General features: G+C 38.3%; 1 long non-coding RNA gene and 1 other non-coding gene across 2 annotated transcripts; both read right to left on the bottom strand.

Annotated features, from left to right (window-relative positions):
- Positions 1-8,840: 8,840 nt before the first annotated feature.
- Positions 8,841-9,003, bottom strand: LOC111784348 (U1 spliceosomal RNA). The gene has a single exon (XR_002813528.2). It is a non-coding gene; the product is annotated as a U1 spliceosomal RNA (small nuclear RNA).
- An 8,291-nt stretch (positions 9,004-17,294) lies between these two features.
- On the bottom strand, positions 17,295-18,732 carry LOC111796193 (uncharacterized). Its single transcript, XR_015413842.1, has 3 exons — positions 18,655-18,732; positions 18,489-18,544; positions 17,295-17,519 (listed from the first exon to the last, which is right to left on the bottom strand). It is a non-coding gene; the product is annotated as an uncharacterized LOC111796193 (long non-coding RNA).
- Between the last annotated feature and the right edge of the window lie 2,108 nt (positions 18,733-20,840).

Raw genomic sequence — 20,840 nt, 5'->3', positions numbered from 1 at the left:
CTAATCCTTTTCACTCATGTGGAAACCACTCTTACACATTAAGGAGTCAAACTGCTTGTACCCATTATCTTGGTGCTTGTTTTAGTCCATGCAAGCTTCTATTGAGCTTGCACATTAGTGTTCTTTACTTGAAACTACAAACTTTTTCGGTTGCTATATATAGATCTCCTCATCTCGATCATCATGTAAAAACACTGTTTTTACAATCATTTGCTCAAGGTGTAAATTCTCTGATGCAATAATACTCAACATACAACTCACACACTCAATCAAAATGAAGAACATGAAGAACACGAAGAACAAGAGAGGAAATACAAACACAAATATGTGTCACACTCTCATTAGGAAACTCCTATTTTAATCCATTAGGTTTCAAATGATTAAATCAATCCATACTTAATTTAGGGCATTTAGGTTTAGGTTTAGGTTTAATTTAATCTCCGACATAATACAAATGTTACCATTGAGGATAAAAATATCAAAATCAATTTAGTAGAGTTGGAGGGACCTAATTCAATCGAACTGAATGACACCATTTTCTTTCAATAACGACCCTAGATTCTACTTGACTTAAAGTCGCTACTGTATACATAACGTAATCATTTTATGTGGAAATAATCATTTGAAACATAATCATAAAACATTGTCATAAACTTATACTCTATACTAAAATAAAACAGAAATACCCTATACTAACCTATAGTCTACAAATTTAAATACAGCTAACTTATGCATGTGTCATGGTTTTCTAAATTGTAATGTCATCATCAGCAGTACAGGGGAGCCTTAGTTTTACCTGAAAAATAAGAGTAGCACGTGACTTGAGTATTTTAAGAAATAGTCAGTAAGTGACCCCATTATTGAGTAGATGCAAGCACACATAATCATGGGTGGAACCTATCTTTTAAATTTGTATTCCCTTAGGCGACTATCCTAAGTGGGTAATTGTATGTATGTTTACTAGTCTACACACAACCCACACATGTGAGTATAGACCCACCAGTCGGTTCTCACACTTCTTGGGCTCCTTTCCTGATTGGGCTAGCATTCTCTAGTGCTGTTGCTGAATACCTGGTAGGAATAGTGATCATCGCAACATTATGATAAATATAATGATTATTTTTCTTTTTCATAACATACATGTCCCTACCATCGTAAAAGGAGAAATTTTCCAATGCATGTAACATATAATTGTACATGAGGTTCCAACATTTTCATTCATTAAATCAGGTAAAACAACCTCTTCAATTTTCCTTCATATTATATCATTTTTATCATAGCTTTCAAAACATGTATCGGGGTTGTGCATCATGTCGAAACATCCTATCGCATGTCATTCATATCATTTATTGTGTCACATCGTGTCATATCATAAAACATATCATGTTACAACATGTATCATATTCTAAAGCATATCATATGTAACGGCCCGAAATTTTCTACTTAATTTAAGGTCGCTACTGTATACATAACGTAAACATTGAAGGCGGAAGACTTCATTTAAATTCCATAAAACATAACCTTTAACTTAAAACATAGTCGTGGACTTCCGTGTTTCGAAAACATCTTTAAAACGACACAACAAAAGACTCGAAATAAAATAAATAAGCGTTTAAGTTTAAAACATCCTATTCTATCCTGAGTCTAAGAAAATAAATGCCACTATCCTATGCATGTGCCATGATCTTGAGTTGCGATGCCGTCGTCAGCCGTACAGGAATGCCTTGCCTTAACCTGAAAAATGTAGTAGCACATGGCTTGAGTATTTAAAGAAATACTCACTAAGTGACCCCACTATTGGGGTTAAATGCAACAATCACATGCAATGAAATGATGGGACCTATCTTTCATTTCGTTTCGTTTCGTTTCATTTCGTTTCGTTTCGTTTCGTTTCATTTCATTTCGTTTCGTTTTCCCTACGTGTAATCCTAACAGGTAATCGTGGACGTGTACCATATACTCTATACGCAGCCCATACGTGCGAGTATGGGCTCACCAGCTAGTTCGCACACCGCTGGGCCACTGTCCCTAGCCGGTGGGCATGCTCTGGGAGCCTACTGGGACCCGTTAAAACTAGAACCGTCACGGCAGCGCTATGCAAAGCATAACGATCGTTGTCCTGCCATTAGATGTACGCGTCCGTACCCTCGTGATGGGATAGGGGTATCCCCCCAAATGCATGAGCACACAATATGCTTGAGGTCCCACTAGTCCTACAGTTATCATTAATGAACATAACCCCCTGTCACGTTTTCATGCTTACATGTCATTCTCATTCTCATTTCTTTACATATCATACATATTCCTAACGGGGTTATGTTTCATGCAATTTACCGTATTTCATGTCATACAATTCATTCAGTTACATTCCAATACAAATACAACAAGCCATAATCATACAAGGGCCACACATCGTCACATGCATTCATATCACATCAACTAAGCAGCATAAATAACATACATTCACGTTCACATGATTTCGTACTTAAGCACAATAATCTAGCATACAATGTATCATATCATAACCAAGTCATAACGTAAACACTTCATAGTCATATCGTTCTCTAACTTACCATAGCCTTAACGTTCTTATACCTATCACAGACATATCATTACGTGACGTACCTTAGTCATATCGTCACAAGAACGTACCCTAACGCTATCGTTCTATCAATCTATCACAAACCTATCCCTTTCTACCCATAACCTAACTGTATTCTTTCATCAATCTCTCCTATCCATAGCACTCCAGTATGTAACCTAACTCTAACATTTCATGAACGTATCTTACTCCTATCGTTACATTTCGTTTTGTGCATCCTTCTCGTACCCTATCTCAAACATATCCTTGAGCACATCGTACCATAATTATTATCATACAAACCACATATTATATCATAACATAACATATAGGAAGCATATCAATCCACAGACAATTCACACATATCAATATATATGACACGTGCAGAACCACAGGGCACGTGTCAACATCAAATATAACCATGCCGATAGTAAGGTCACTTACCTGGATAGCTTAAGTCGTTGTCACAAATATATCTTTAATGAAAGTTCGATTCTGTCCTTTGAAATCCGAATCAACTTATATAAGCTCATGACATCAGTTTCAAGTTTTAACTCTATAAAATTATTACTCTAATTTACATTGGCCATCTTAAAATTCTCATCTTTTTTGTTGGACAAAATTTAAAGAAGCTCAACTGCCCTCTGATAAAAATTCTGATATTTTCTATTAGACAAAATTTAAAGGAGAAGGAGCTTACTTCCCTCTGATATTTCCTTTTATTGTTAAATATTGTTTAACAAATCTTTCCTCAATCTCCCTCTCTCTCTCATTTTTTTTTTCATTCTGTAAATAGTTTTTTAATTGTGTAAACAGATATTACTAGCCAATTTTAAGTATAGGCTACTATCTTTTAGTTTATAGATCTGTCACCTAAAATTTTATTGAATCTAACCTTATAACCTTATTTCGTATAACTAAAATGCTAACAAAAATCTAATAATTGTATATGGGATCTGATTAGTAAGATAGGAAAGAAGATTTGATCCTAAATTAATTTCTTATAACAATAACTAAATTAATTTCTTATAACCATAACTATAAACGAAAAGAAATCTGAGATAGGATTTTACCGTAATAACTGACAAACTCTGAATCTGCAATCTGTTTAAAGCCATTTTACTTATTCTCAAATTTGACCATTGTTGTTTTTCTGTTTCTTTCTTTTTTTTTTTTTAATTTTAATTAATTAATTAATTAATTTATTATTATTATTATTATTATTTTAACTATTTTTTCTTTATAATTTGTTTTTTATTTCTTTATTTCTTTATTTATTTTTGGGCTATTCCATCATATCATAGACATATCATATCGTATCATAAACGTATCATATCATAGGCATAGCATATTATAATCACATCACACATAACAGACATATGACACGTGCGAAGTAGGGGTGTACATTCAACCCGATAACCTGAACTATAAGGGTTGGGTTGGGTTGGATTAGCATTTCGGGTAGGGTTGGGTTCATTTTTTCTGAATCCAAACTGAATTGGTTCAGTTTTGGGTTTCTGGGCAAAACCTTCGACCCGAGCCAAATAAAAATATATTAAATATATTAAGAATCTCTTTGTATTAATGGGTTTGCCAGAGTGATACTAAGGAAATCTTGTCTAAGGACACTTATGTTCGACGTGAGGCAAATATATGTTTTTTTAATTTTATTATTTTTAATTTACATGTTTTCTTTTATTATTTTGTTATTTTATTATTTTTAATTTTATTTGTTGTAACCTTATTCTATAACAATTTTTATATATTATTTATTTATTTTTAAATAATTTATGACTCTTTAAGATCACGTAATTTATATATATATATTTTTTATTTTTTTTAATAATTTAGGACCCACGTATATTTATTTTATTATTTTTAATTTACATGTTTCTTTTTATTATTTTGTTATTTTATTATTTTTAATTTACATAATTCTTTTTTATTATTTTGTTATTTTATTATTATTATATAAAACAAAATTTTATACTGTTTATAAATTAAATATATTTCTTTTTTATTATTTCGTTATTTTATTATTATTATAAAAAACAAAATTTTATACTGTTTATAAATTAAATATATTAAAATTCTAATGTATTTATTATTTATTTGTTAGGTTACAATTTATACATATTTCAATTAATATATATATATATATTTTGTTATATACAATACCTATAAACTAATGGTTTATTTAATTTCATGATTTATCCTTATTTTTTTGTTATTTTAATCCATTATCAAGAAATGTCCTACTTAGTTGTGTTTTATAACCATGTTGGTTATTTTAATCCATTATCAAGAAATGTCGTATTTAGTTGTCTTTAGTTTTATAACTATGTTGAACTATGTTAATATGTTACAATTTTCGCTCCATGTTTTTTATTGAATTTGTTTTTTCCTCTTTTTTGTGAATAATTATAGATTGATTTGTGTTTGTTTGGGAAGTTTTAATATATTTTATCTAAGATTGTATCCGAATCATTATAAATTGTGGATAAATAAAATTAAAAAAAAAAATTTGACAACTCAACCCGGACCCAACACGAAAATAGAGGGTTGGTTGGGTTGGGTTGTGAAAAGTTTCGGGTTGGGTTGGGTTACCAATCCAACCAACCCGAACTTCTGGGTTGCGTCAAAAAAATTCCCCAACCCAACCCAATCCCGACCATGTACACCCCTAGTGCAAAGCACTGGGCACGTGTCATCATACATAACACAACTTCTAACCAAACCGATAGTAAGACCACTTTCTTGGTTGGTCTTGGCTGACATTCTCCCTAAAATAATTGCTTGAGCTCGTCCTTCAAATCTTATTCCAAGCGTTGCCGAAATATTTCCTATAGAACATTCACTCAATTTCCTTAATAACTCTTCTAATCTAATTTAACTTGAATTGAGAAATTGAGCATTATACTAACCTTAATTTAATCGCCTTGGATAAGGTCAAATTCAGCTTCAGAACAGTCAAAAAGGTAGAAATTAACTTCCCAAATTTGGGTTGCCTTTCACCTCTAGTTACCCTCATTCACCATGGGAGCGTTAGTACCTTAGTATAATCTGAGAATGGAGAGGTACGACGTTGCCGTTATTTACAAATTAACTTCCTCCTCGCCAACGGGGATTCTAAACTAAACACACGATAGAAGGGTATTGTTCGGCTTACCTATGCGTTCTGAATCCTTGTTGAGTTCTATCTTGGAGCTTCGACCTTCGTATGGTGTAGATGTGAGTTTCTCACCGTCGTTCTTCAATATACATAAACGTTTCATCTCCTCATGGTTTTCTCACAGGTGGGTTTTGAGGAGTGACTGAAGCGTGGAGTAACTTTTGACTGGCATTGTGGTTGCATGGGAGTCGTGGTCACTCAATTGTCAATTGCTAGCAACAAGTATTTTGTTCTACTTGTTACAATTTTAGTCATTGGATGTGGGTGTACATGATTATAGATAAATGAGAGACATTATCTACGTACAAGGAGTCCTTTCTAATATTTTCCCTCCTTGAATATGCATGCTATGATACCATGTTCACATTATGTCTTATTAGACACTTGATTAGTCCGGTATGATATGAATGATATGTTATATATCATATATATAGACCATTGGAAGGTTATGTCATGGAAAATAAGTATGATGTGCATCATAATCTTGTACAATTATTTGAAAATGCAAGACCTTGTATGTAAGAGTATATGATACTTATCTAAGATGTTTTGTATGGACCCATGCACTATGATATGATACCACTCCTTTTTTCCTATTGGTTTTCAATAGCATGAGTGTGCTCTACCCCATAACCAAGCCTAGTGGATATGTATACGAGTCAAGCCTAATGGGTACGGATACAAGCTTTCCTTATGAGTTTATGGGCACTTACGTTAACCTTGTGTAGAGAAACACTATGCATTCAACCATACCAAGGAAAGAAAATAGAGTCCAAAATATAGCAAGAATAGTAGGTCCCACCATGAATGCATGTGATTGCATTTTCCGTCCCTAGCAGTGAGGTCCCTTCCCGACCCCACCATAGGTTCACCCTGATATTTTTTTGTAGTATAGATAATAATGGTACCAAAATCAAATAAGCATGATCTTTCAAAAGATGAGAGTGGTTGATAGCTCACTTCTGAGATGTAACTCCCTAACTCATCTCTGGTAGATATTGTCCATTTTGGTCCGTTATGTATCATTGTCAACCTCACGATTTTAAAACGCATATTTTAGGGAGAAGTTTCCACACCCTTATAAGGAATGCTTCATTCCCATCTCCAACCGAGAGGTGTGATGCTTGTCCAAAATGGACCAAAACGACTTTGATAGCATAAAACCCGAGTAGGAAGAATTGACAACTAGTCACATTTCCCTGTAGTACATTTTTGGATATTTTAGCTCCGACAGGTGTAGACATAACTTTAGTGACCAGTCATACACCCATGTATTGACACAACAATAATAACAAAAGTCTATCTAACATGAAAGCAAGTATAAACGGTTTGAAACGCGCATGAGATCATGGACAACACGTCCTAGACAAGCATGATTGGGACATCCAACATGCGACCATAGACAACACGACTTGGACAAACATGACCGTAACATCCCGCACCCTAAAGAAATCAGTTTTCTATAGTTTTCAAGTTAACTGAACCCATCTCTAAACTAACAAAGCCTCAAAGCTGGAATGAGATTTGACGCCATGCATCAAAGGAATGATCTAACATTCAAGAAAGGTGAAGTTGAGACCTAATACTGTAACCACAACAGCCAGCTACTTATGGTGCAATCCCCACTGAGCCTGATGCATGAAACGAAAAGGAAATAAGACATGATTCAGCTCTAAAATTTCACAAACAAAAAAACTTTCAAAAACTGAGTCATCAGAGTCTAATTACTTCTAAAGTTCATTTCGATTGTTGAGTATCAGGATGTTAGGAACCACGATTCTCTACACTACTTTGAGCAGGATGTTAAGAACCACGACTCTCTGCACTGGTATGATATTGTCCTCATTGAGAAGCTCAGTTTTGTAACAGCTCAAGCCCACTCCACTTTAAGCAGAACCTCTATTGTATACCCACTCCACTTTGAGCATAAGCTTAGTTTTGTAACAGCGTCTACCCCTAGCAAATATTGTCAGAAGCTCAGTTTTGTAACAACTCAAGTCTACCCTAATAGATATTGTCAGAAGCTCAGTTTTGTAACAACCCAAGTCTACCCTAATAGATATTGTCAGAAGCTCAGTTTTGTAAAAGTCCAAGGCGCGCTATTGTCATCTTTCCCTACGGTTTTTACTTTGGGCTTTCCCTACAGTTTTTAGGTTTTTAAAAAGTGTTTGTTATGTAGATGTTTCCATACTCTTATAAATAACGTTTTGTTCTCCTCTCTAATCGATGTGAGATCTCATATCCACCCCCTTCATGTTAGGAACCACGACTCTCCACAATGGTATGATGAGACTTTCCACAAAGGTATGAAATTATCCACCCTAACTATAACTTCTCGTGACTTTGCTTTGGGCTTCCCAAAGGCCTCCACCTTGAGCATAAGCTCCGATGGATGTATTCTTTACTTATAAACCCATGATCCTCAAGGCCTCCACCCTGAGCATAAGCTCCGATGGATGTATTCTTTACTTATAAAGCCATGATCCTCTTCTAAATTAAAGCTCGTGATCCTCCTCTAAATTAGCGAATGGAGGACTCTAATTAGCGAATGAGGCTCTCTACAATCCTTAACACAGGAATCAGAGAGCCCATGATCCGAATGGGACTCTCTACAATCCTCAACACAGGAATCAATATCCTCAACACAGGAATCAGAGAGCCTATGATCCTCCTCTGAGTTAGCGAATCAGAGAGCCTATGATCCTCCTCTGAGTTAGCGAATGAGAGTTAGCGAAGGTAAGACTAGCTAATGGGACTAACCATCCTTATGACTAACCATCCTTAACACAGGCATGTGAGGGAGGGAGGTTGGTTATTATAGTTTTTTATTTCTCCAATGCTAAGAAACCCCACTTCCTGAATCTTTCGTTTAAGAAAAAACGAAAATTAAAATGAAGAACATTTACTACTTCAGACACAATTCCTTCCACATATTAAAATGACGAAATAGAGACAGGAAAATACCTGGTGAGATTTCAATAATGTAGAATTTAATGTCTATTCTTGATTGGGTCGTCCAATGCCCAGAACCATTTCCATGGACGCGAATAAGCAAACGATAAAAAAAAGGTTGAAACTGGGGGATTGATAGGGGCTGCGCGAACGCAAGCCCCACTACCACAAATTATGACGTAGGCTCTGCCACTTTGGGCAGACCTTAGACGGGCACCCCTCCTTCATGTGCAATGGAGGTCACCAATCTAGGCCATGGGCCTTCTTGATCGCCCATCGACCTCGTCCAGGTAAGTATGTTTCTTGGATTGATAGTGTCTTGTATTTATAGTGATGTGATGCCTTCCTGCCGCTAACTTGAGCGATGTGGGTCTTTTCTTATCACTAATTTTGAGAGAAAGGGTAAAATGGGTACAAAATTGTAAATAAAACTAACAAAATAAAAATTTAATAACTTATCCCATATTTAAAAATTAATAGTTTATTCATACAAAATTAAAAATTTAATGATTTATCAGACATTCTTGGAATCGCGATAAATGCAAATTTAAAAGTTTACGAAGTAAACTTATAATTTAATTTAGCAATAAAGAACGATTTGAGTAACAAATAATGCCTATAAAAACAATATTCAGGATTCGTTGAAAATTTAGTATCATACATGTTTTAAATATTCCATTGAATCTTATATCTATGGATTGAGTCGTAAATCTAGAGATGGATATGAAACTCACCAGCTCCTTAATAAGATTTAAGTTGTATAACTTTTTTGCTTCATTAAGGTGAAATTACTACGTTGCCCTTCCATGAAGCCTATTGTCTTTTCGTCTTAAAATATTTTATAATGCTCCTCTAAAGTTATCATCGATAATTTTTTTTTTTTTTTTTTTTTTTTTTTTTATGTTTTCGAACGTTTTAGGTTGATTATACATCACATTTTTCAATCTTATTTTCATTTTCGGTTTATTTGTTTCGATTTATTTTTGGTCAATCATATTTTATTACCAAGAGACTAAATGTTTGAGCTTTGATCTCAAGCGTAGGATTGTCACATTCTCTAAACAAGAATTTGTATTGATGATTAGATTGTGGCAATCCCTTGTTAAAGTGCTTTTGAAGGATGAAGCGACCAAAGAATTACAAATCAGATACTTCAACAATGAGTGTGAGGAGATGCACCTCTTGACCTTTGAGGATAAATATAAGAACCTAAAGTTTGGAAACAACGATTATGCCGTTAAGAATACGATAAGGCAACCCTAATCCTCAGTCCAACGATCCAAACTTTTGTTGACACAAAAATCCTTGAATCAAAAAAATTAACACCTCTTCTACAAAATTTGATCCAAACTTTTATTGAAACAAAAACCCTTGAGTCAAAAAAATTAACACCTCTTCTACAAAATTTGGATCAACCAAAAGAGAATAGACTAGAATTAGATTACGATAAAAAAAAATCTAATATAGTTTCAAAGAAATTAGTCAGTATTTTAAAAGTATTTGTAGTTTTAAAGAGATTTACTCTCACTACCCTTTAAATCTCAAAAAAAAAAAAAAAAAAAAAAAAAAAAAAAAAAAAAAAAAAGTTAGGATCACTTTTAAAGGCAATTTCCCATAACAAATTATCAATTGAGTGCAATTTATAACAACTTTATCTGCTACTTCAACCATGCAAATATTCACTTCCAAAACTCTAATTGGTCATTCATCACGATGCAAATATTCACTTCTAAAACTCTAATGGTAATTCATCAATCGAATCAGCTTATAACACATGAAATAATGGTTGAACCAAGCCTATAAATTTTTGTAGATGAAGAATGAATGTTTTTTAATCTTCTTGGCCTTGAATCGTGTAATAAGTCCAGTTGGTTCATTTGAAACACCGTGATCCTTATCAGATTATGTTGGCGTATTACACAGAGTTATGGAAGAATAAAATAAAGGGTGCTGTGGATAGAACACTTTTGGAGATGTCAAGGACCTAGCACATAAACAACACAATTGGGACCATCAAATGGGGGAGAACATTGAAGAGCTTTCAAAGGGCCTTGAGAGGCAAGGTTAAGGCATATAAGAATAATGCCTAGTCTCCCAAGGTTTCTTCGTGCTTTCTAGGTATTAACATTTGAATACCTTTTCATACATTTTGTATATTTTGGCCTAACATGGAATGTATGTGTTATTTTGTTTGAGGTTTAGGCGTCCAAGACTTTATCGTCTTGGTTCAAGAACAATGTGTAGTGTCTCGCATCTTGTGATGGTCATGTTTCCACTTAATTCTCTCTTGTATATTGTGAAAGATATCGTCTACTCCTCAAGATTTAAAACGTGCATTAATTTATTGCTCTCCATGTATGTAGGTAGTAGGTTGCATAATTAATTGTGTTGTTCTTACTATGGTCAGTCCAACACTTCAAATGTTAGACATTGTCGATATAAAACATGTATATGTTGTAGTCCACCGAGAGATGACCGCACTAGTGATAGACAATAACGACGATCTTGAGGATGATATGACTTCGAGGATTTTCATGGTTCCAAAGAGGATCATGGCTTCAAAGATGATGTTGAAGGTGCCATGGATTAGGTAGACAAGCTCCATCAATTTGATCATAGGACCACTTGCTAAATCTCTCCATGATATTAGAGCCTGAGATATATGCATTGTAACGGCTCAAGCCTTTTGCTAACAGATTGTAACACCCTCAAAATGAAGGGAATTAATTCCGACAAGAATAAGTTGCCAATGTAAGACTCAAAGGATCAAAAGGGAAGAAATTAAAGGATTAGGCATGGACAAGGAACGTAAGCCAGTCACTCCTATACCCTAACAAGTAATCTTAAGGAGTTGAGGCCTTTGGAAAAAAGATTGGAGAGGAAAAAAGTGAAAAGGACAAAAAGGTCATTTTTCAAATTATCAAAAATCTTTATGGATTTTTAATTCCTTATCTAGAAGGAATTTCCAACGGAAAAATAACTAACAAGGGATGAATTTTTTTAAAAAAAAATTATGGATTTTTTTGAGAAAAATAATAATAAAATATTTAAAAAGTGGCAAATTACCAAAATACCCATGGAAGAATGGATAATTAGAGAAATGCCACTCGGATCAAAATAAGAGTATCTACAGTAACCATCTGCACAAAATTGTTCTAAACTCAAATCACAGTCATTGGATCTCCTCCTAAATTGGATAGGATCTAGAACAAGTATAGATCATCACATCCAACGGCTAGTATTCAAAACAAAGGTCGGTAAGGCTCTGATCGGAGCTGATATTTCCGATAGATCATCATAAAGTTCAATCTTCAAATCACGATAATTCTGGAGCTCTCAATATTGGCTTAAGCTCCTCCAAAGTCTGAAGTTGGGGCAACAATATGGAACAAGAATCGAGCAAGGTTGAGCTCCCAATTGTAAGCTATAAGCGTTTAGATTTTGGGTTTCCTACTCTTGGATTTCACCCAAATTCGAGAGAAATTCAACATCATTTCCCTTCAAACTTGTTCCTACCGTTTCTAAACAAGATTACTCACAAGTTCTATGAAGGAATAGAGTGTTGAAACTACCCAGAAACCATTCCCCCAATCCAATCCGTCATTGAAGAGTTTCAAGGAAAACTTGAAAATTCAATCCGAGGATACACGATAATTCGTCAGGACAATCCCAATCAGTTTCTGCACCTCCAAGGAATGTTTCCATAGAAGACCTCGAAGAGAAATAATTGCAGGAATGAGCCCAATTGAAGAAAATCAGTTTTGGCCTCAAATTGGAGGTAAGTATCGAATTCCTATCTACGGTCCCTTTTTCTTCAAATTGAGCATTCTTTTAGCTTCAGAGGAAGAAGTTGAGTAACTTTGATGAAGGAATCGAGAGCGAAAATTTTGTAAAACAAGCTACTTAGGAGATTGATTTTCTGGTGTTTTGGGTAACTTTCAAACTAGGACAATTCTCCAAAATTGGGGACACAGACTCAAGGGTGTCTCTCCAAACTCATTCTTTTAGCTTGAGAAAAGGATATAGAAGAGGTTCCATGAAGAAATCGGATCTTGAAAACCCCTAGAATCGGCTACCCAATAAGAAATCCTCGTTTTTAGCTCCGACGAGAAAATTGATTTTGGACAAACTTTGAAGGCGAATATTTTAGGCTATGATCCATGAGAAGGAATGAAATCGATCCCTAGATCTTCCCTGTAACATCATCTTTAAGTTTCACGAAGAAATAGATTGGAGAAATGAAGTGATCAGAGTTGTGGAGTTCAAGTTTCAGATAGCGGCATGATGAAAACACGCGTTTTCTTCCTTTCCAGAGGAAGAAGACGATGACATGGCCGGTTCAACTAAACTGGCCAAGTCAACCCAAAATCCGATCTTTCTTTGGGTTTTCTCAATTTTACTCCCTTTTCAGACGGGTTCTCATGAAAATGTTTATGGTTCCATAAACTAGACACAATAAGGAGTCTGTGGAGGAAAATTTGAAGTAATTTAGATATCAAAAGCTCAAGAATGGAAGTCCCGAATGTTGACGATGAGATAAGACCTTGGATTTTTTTCTTAACAAATACTTATAGGAATCACTTGGATTTCTATATGAACCAAGTATGAATTAAGGTTATATGAAGGAAAAATCTAAAGAACCATGAGTTAAGACCTCAAACCAATCAAATTGCTTGGAATTTAGGTAACGTTAAAAAAAACCCATTAAATGAACTCGACCGCTTATGAAATTTTAATTCTGTGCATATTATAGCATATTGAGGTTTTGTTTGAAATTTTGTGGTCATTGGATGTTAAGTAGGAAAACCAAGCAATAGTGAAAAATGACCATAATGCCAAAACAGATCTTGTCACCCAAAAACGCCTTTGGATATTTAATAAAAAAAATTTAATTCATGAAATGGATATTAATTTTGAGTACCACAGCTAGGATGCCAAAACAAATGTTGTCACCTAAAAATGCCTTAAAATATTTAATAAAAAATCAATTTAATTCATGATTTCTATTGATTTGTATACTATAATTTCTTTTTGTTGATCTGGTGTGTTGTATTCAAGTACTTTAAATCTTCAAAGAGTTTTATGTCTTTTAAAATTTTGAAGATATTTTTATTTTTTAAATGTTTACAAAAGTGAAGCCTTCAAAAAGTTTATTGAGTACTTCGGGTTCAAATATTTGTCGGGTTTCGAATTGGTTGACTTTCGGCCAAATTATATCATTTGATGGGATCACCTTCGACTTATTTGAACTTAGGTCTAAATATTATGACTCAATTTGATTAGGTTATGCTTAATTGATTGGATAGTCATGTTAGAACCTATATATGTATATAATACAATAATATAAATGTAAATGTATAGAGTAATATCTGAAATAAAAATAACTCAAATAAGATTAAGTCTGAATATGTAAAGTCTAAAAGATTTAAAAGAAAGAAATTAAAGCATTCAAATGACAAGGATATTAAAGCGAGTAATTAAAATATCCTAACAAGTAATTTTATTTTAGAGATTTAATGCCTTTGAAAAAGATGGAAAAAGTATGCATAAAGGACCAAAATGTCATTTTTTTTCAATTTTTAAGGAAATTCTTAAATTTTCAATTCTTATCCGGAAGTAATTTTAGGGTGGTCAAGAGTGAAAAAATGACCCATAAAGGATAAAGAAGTTTTAGGAAAAATTTTGATTTAATAATAATAATAATAAATATTTTAAAAATGTCAAACTACCAAAATATCCTTGAATTTTGAAGTATTTACGAAAATGCCATGACTAAGAAAATCTGATATGCCACCGTGAGCAGGCCTCAGAAAATCCTTCGTATCTTCGTCTTCAATTGTTGAATCTTCATCAAATTTGAGTATATTCTAGAGGAGACACACCTTATCATATCCAACGACTAGAATTCAAATTAGAGGTCAGTTGCTTGCTAATCGAAGAGGATATTTCTGACGAGAAATAAAAAAACTCAAATTCCAAATTATGAAAATTTTGGAGGTTTCAATATCGATTTAAGTTCTCTCTATAAAGTTTGAGGTATGGGCTTTCATTTGGAACAAGAATAAAGTTAAGTCGAGATGAGTTATAGCCCTTGATATTTTTGGTTTTCTCTCTCGGATTTCTTTAAACTTCGAGAGCTATAATCCACCATTTATATTCGAACTTGTTTCTACACTATCTAAACAAGATTACCAACAAGTTTTATGAAGGACTCGAGTGTTGAAAGAGCCTCAAACACCAATCCCCAATAGGGACTGCCATTAAAAAAACTTAAAGGAAGCTTGAAATTCCAATTCGAGCCTACACGCAAATTCATGAAGGGAAACCTATCTCATTCATTTTTTTGTACTTTCAAGGAGCATTTCCATAGAAGATCATGAAGGTTAACGCTAACAAGTCGTGGAGCATGCCCAATTGAAAAAAGTCATTTTTGGGTTGACATTGAGGGTAATGATCAAATTCCCATATACAATCCAATTTTCTCAAAATTGAGCCTTTCTTTAGCTTAATAGAATTGATATGAGTAACTTTGATGGATAAATGGAGAATTAAAGTGGACTTTTGAATTTTTGGGGTAACCGGGGTAACCGCCGTGAGGAAGAGCAACCTGGAAACGAGAAGAGGACGTGAGGAAAGCTTATCCCGAACTCTTCCAAGAGATAGCTACTTTCGGGGACGAAAGTTCCTAGGGGAGAATTTGTAACGCCAAAAAAAAAAAAAAAGAAGGCGGGGGGCTAAGTCAACTGAGGGGCAAAAAGGTCATTTTGCCCCTCCAGCAAGGAGAACCCCGTCAGATTCCCTGCAAAAGAAAGAAGAAGTTAGAGAGAAATCAGAGGGGAGTCAGCCACGAAGATTAACGGACCACCGCCGGAATCCATCTCGAGACGAGACTCGTACAAGGATTGAGAGGCTAGCAAGGTCGACGCTCCGTCAAAACCTAAGAACATTTCGCGAGGTAAGGTTTCTGAACGACATTGCTTAGATCTGAGTTTTCTCCTACGTGAATCGATCCTTAAATGTTGAAATCTTCACCTAGGAACAACTCACGCACGGTCTGTGAAGAAGTTTGGCCGAGACCTCAACCCAAAGGCGGAGATCCGAGAGTCGTCCGAGAACAGTGAGCGAACTTTCGACGTTCTTAAATCATCAGATAGTCAAGAAAAAATTACATAAAAAAATACTAGGACGTAGCCTGTAACACGATCTAGAACTTTGCCGAAGGAATCATATCGATCCAATCTACGGATTGAAAGTTATGAAAATCGGAAAAAACAGACTGGGTTTCGGTTTTCAAAGGACAGAGAAGAAAGAAGAAAGAGAAAAAAAAAACGGTCGGCGAGCGGCGGAGGGCAGCGACAAGCGCCGGACACGCGTCGACCATCGGCTAGAGCAACGCAGCTCCAGCGAGGCGTCGACACGTGTCGCCTGCAAGCCAGGCTGAACAGCGACGCGAGCCGAGCCGACCGGGCCGGGCCGACCGACCGCGACTACGCGGAAGCGAGTGCACGTGCAGCCTGCGACTGGCGCCTTCCCGCACGCGTGACTACGCACTCCCAGCGCGCTGCTGGCACGTGAGCGCGCGTGGAACGGCCAATTTGGCCCGGTTGTTTTCTGTTTGCCTGATTTTTGTCCCGATTCCAGTTCTAATACTGTTTTTACGTGAATAGGGACCTAATTTAAAGAAATCAATATTTGTGGACACCTCACGGGCAAAGAAACGCTAGCAAAAAGGGCACGCGTCAACCAGGTAAGTCACCACTCGGTATTTAGGAAGAAATACTTGTAGAATTCGCTCGGATTGCATGCATGCTAGTAGTCCTGCTTCAGATTAGCTCTCCATGTAAACTATTAGTCAGATTAACTGTTGTGTTTATATTGGGTAAATTACATGATTGTTGCTGTATGCTTTAAGCTTCCGCTGTATGTATGCATGCGTTAATTTATGTTAGAATTGTGTATGTCGGGTTTCGGGTGCTTGATGGACGAATTCGCCCCATTGAGCGCGAACTTCGTGCTTTGGGTGCTTGATGGAGGTCATCGCCCCGTTGAGCTAGTATGCCTAGTTTGCATGAATTACATACTATGATGTTAGAAGAAGATTGCATGCACCCTCTGTTAATTGCTAGGGCCCATTTCTATGCTAAGATTAGGGAATTTCTGTTAGGAGCGATATGCCGCTCTAGTCAGACTTAATTTTCCCCTAGAACTTTAGCGGTTTACCACGGCAAGAAGGTACTCCGGAGTGTTCATAGATTGCTAGCGTGTGAACGGTATCTATAGCTTCGTGGGAGGACCAAGGGGTCCCTAATCAGTTCTTACTGCTCTTAGCCATCGCATGGGAAATGTGTCCCCACGTCGTACAGCTCATTAGCTGCATGGGAACGGGTTGGGTCGCGCCCCCCATAGGGGGACTAAATGGGCGTAGGGGTACTCAGCACACCCATAGGCTAGGTACCATGTAGTCCCAGATAGCCATGTAGAGGTAGCACCTCATAGAGAGATACTGTAACGCCCCTAATTTTCTCCACCCTAATTAGCGACGTTACCTTATACTCGTCAAAACAACAGGACAAGAGTTCACATGGAACAGCCTCGATAACGAAAATGCATTCATCAATTTAAGCAGTTCATACCTAGGAAAACAATTGCGACAACCTAGCCTAGAAGTAATCAACAGAGACTAGAGAAAACAATTCGCAACACTAAGAACCCAAGAGAATCCAACAGGCGCTACGACACAACAAACCCTCCTCAAGATTTCCATGGCCCTTCGCCTCATCCACCGTCATCCGTACATGGGAGCCTTGCCCTTTCCTGAAAAATGTTGGTAGCACGTAGCTTGAGTATTATATAAAATACCCAGTAAGTCGCCCCACTGTTGGGGTTAAGCATATATTCATACATTCGGATACAAGCAGTCGCACACAGTACATCTACATGTCGCACACGATACACATACATGACACACGCAACACACATACATGTCACACAGAATACCCATACCTGTCGCACATCGTTACCATACATGCCGCACAATGCTAGAAGAACGAAACTGAGAGAGAGGTTTGTCTTCCATTCCTTCCCATGGCCTTAGGCCCTTGCCTTGTCCGGGCGGGGGTGGATGCATGGTAATTTCCCACACATGGCTCACGTGTGTGATTGTGGGCCCACCAGGCGAGCTCGCAAGCGAACTCCCTGGGCCTGGCTTGGTCGGGTATGTATGACATACAATACCGGACGCCACGGACAAAGGAGAGCCTGCATGATATCGTGGCGAACACAATATCGAATATACGCATCCATACCATCAGTAGCATAACGGGGGAGTGCCCCAAGTACATAACCATAGCGTGCATGAGGTTCTTAAGGCTTACCTCCATGGCATTACACATACGACGCTCCATCCCCTCGCCGCATTACATAGCATAACCGGGTTCACATTAGGCAAGCATAACATAGCATAACCGGGTCCACATTGAGCAAGCATATCCTAGCATACTAGTCATCTTATTCATGGCATGTGGGGTTCTCATTACAATCATGACATGTCAATCAAGCTCGTCATACATACAGGGCGACAAAACGCGTCACAACATCATATTCATAAACATGGCATACATAGCAATTCACTGCAAGAATCACATACATCAACAAAGCATGCATAGCATTTCACGGCAAGAAACATCTAACCTAGCATACAGCAACAACATATGGTGCATGCAAGGGCCACAGGGCACGCACCAACATACATACAAAACTAACGCCAATAGTAAGGTTACTTACCTCCTTGGCCTTGGCCGAAGTCACCCACAATGCTAACTCCAGCGCCTAACTACCTCCTATAAGATAACATGATACACTTAGAGCCATTTCCCAACTAGCTCTTATGCCTAGCTACCAAGGTACGTCCCTATCACAATCTATTTTATCGCAATGGAGTTATACTGACCTCAGATGGCTGAAACAAGGGTGGGAATGACTCTAGAAGGGTCAAAAACCTAGAAACCGGTATGCTATTCAGATGTCGCTGCCGAGCCGCGCCGCCAAGCTGTCGAGCAGCGCCGCCAAGCCGCACAGCCGAGCCGACCTGGCCGAGCCGCTGGTGGAGCCGAAACCGATGGGCTTCGAAGAACCCTAACGGTGCAGGGTTTTTGGGCGCACCTCTGGTTTGGGCCGAAAAGGAACGAGGCCCAATGGTGGGCCTGAGCGCGGCCTGTGAGGTGTGGGCTGCACGCTAGCCGAGACGAACCGCAGAATGCCGAGGGTCGACCCGCGCCCGCCGCTTCGTCTTCCTCGCCCGAACGCCTCAATAGCCCTAATCGCGGGCTTGGCTGCTGTCACCTGTGGAAGCGTCGTCGTTCATCCATCTCCGATGGCGCGTCTGTCCCTCCCTGCCCGACGTACACTAGCGCCTGCTCCTACCTAAAGCTCGCGGCGTTATTGAACCCGATCTGAAGTCTCGCGACGTTTTCGATCCCTCACCTAAACCCTTCGGCTCCTCCTTCACAGGTATGACAGTCACTCAAAAAGAAAAAGACGGCTACTAAGGTACCTAGGGTTTAATACGCATTAATACGCCTTGGCTAGCAAGGCATGCCTCACTGGAAAGCCCATGATTTCCGGCGAGATTTAAGGAGTTTGTTTGTTTGTTTTTTTTTTCTTTTTTTCTTTTTTTTTTTTGCCTTTTTGAAACCCCTACCGTTACATCACCTCCCCCTAAGGAGGACTTTCGTCCTCGAAAGTATCTGTATTCGAGAGCGACTCAGAGTGCTATTCCCTCGCCTCGTCTCCGTTCCCATGTGGCTTCCTCTGTTGGTCCAACAAGTTCTCAGTGCACGGACGGGGATACTTGTCCTTCGCCGTTCTCTCATTCCACGCCTTGTAGTCGATCCGCCGACACATTCAGACCATCCCCTTTCTTGTAAGAGCCTATGCTAGCATGCACCCCCCCCCCCTAACCTAACCAACCTATTCAAAAATACACCATGTACAGTTCCTATCGGCTACCATTAAGCCTACATCTAAACTGACCTCAGATACTATTTACGTGATCAACCTTTACCCTACACGCATCGCTAATATCCACCCCTGTCGGGGTGCCCACTAAGAAATCCTACAACAAGGTTTCTAGAGTCACACAATGCCAAGCAAGGTGGCCAATGGTAGCTAGCATACCTGTCACCACCGCATCCGGGTTTTCAGTGCCCTTGCTGGTAGAGGCATAGACCCTTGCTGAAGGACGGTTCTGAGTGGGGTCATCCGTTATGCGCAATGGTCTCTGCTGATCCCGGACATCATTGGCGTGACCTCTCGAGCAGGCTTTAGTGCGAGCTGAGCACCAACCTCAATGGTTCTTCCCATACTCGTTACACTTGGGTCTATCGCCCGACCTGCTTTCCCTTCCTTGCTGGCCCTGCCTGGAGTCGCCACGCCATCTATCTGGTCTTCTCGGTGTCGGTGATGGGTATGAACCGCGACGGTCATCTCGATGACGACGTCGTCTCTGTCTCTCTGTCGATGAACGGGATTTGCGACGGTCATCCTCGTCACGGCGTCGTTTCTGTCTCTCAGTCGATGAGCGTGACTCGTTCGATCCACCGGTCCCCTCCATGGCCCTTGCTACCCTCAAGGCGTCAGCATATGTAGTGGGTGCTATCGCCTCCACAACATTACGGATCTTCCTGTCTAACCCCAGCAAAAACCGGCGGGCTGTCCTGTAGTCGGTGTCCACCAAGTCCGGGGCGAAACATTTCAACTTGGCGAACTCTCTGGCATAGGCAGTAACCGAACGCCCTCTCTGTTTCAGGTGAGTGAATTCCTGATGCTTGCGAGTCTGGACGTCCTCTGGGTAGTACGCCTCTACAAAGGCCTCCTTAAATTCTGTCCATGAGATTCCGCCCCCCCCGGGTCTGATAAGCTCCCGGGTGGAGCGCCACCATACCTGAGCATCGGCACGCAGCATGAATGCTGCGCATTCCACCCTTTGATCTTTAGGACAGTTTGTCAGCCTGAATACGGTCTCTATGGAACTCAGCCACAACTGTGCCTCTGTCGGGTCATCAGAGATCCCCTTGAAGGTCGGTGGGTCACCTCGCTTAAAATCCCGCAGGCACCTGGCTTCCCTGGTGGAGGCGG

This window comes from Cucurbita pepo, chromosome 18, assembly GCF_057944985.1.
Source record: "Cucurbita pepo subsp. pepo isolate OVF chromosome 18, ASM5794498v1, whole genome shotgun sequence".
Taxonomy (NCBI): Eukaryota; Viridiplantae; Streptophyta; class Magnoliopsida; order Cucurbitales; family Cucurbitaceae; genus Cucurbita; species Cucurbita pepo.
The sequence above is the reverse complement of the archived record's forward strand: the minus strand, read 5'-3'. Positions and strand labels throughout refer to the sequence as shown.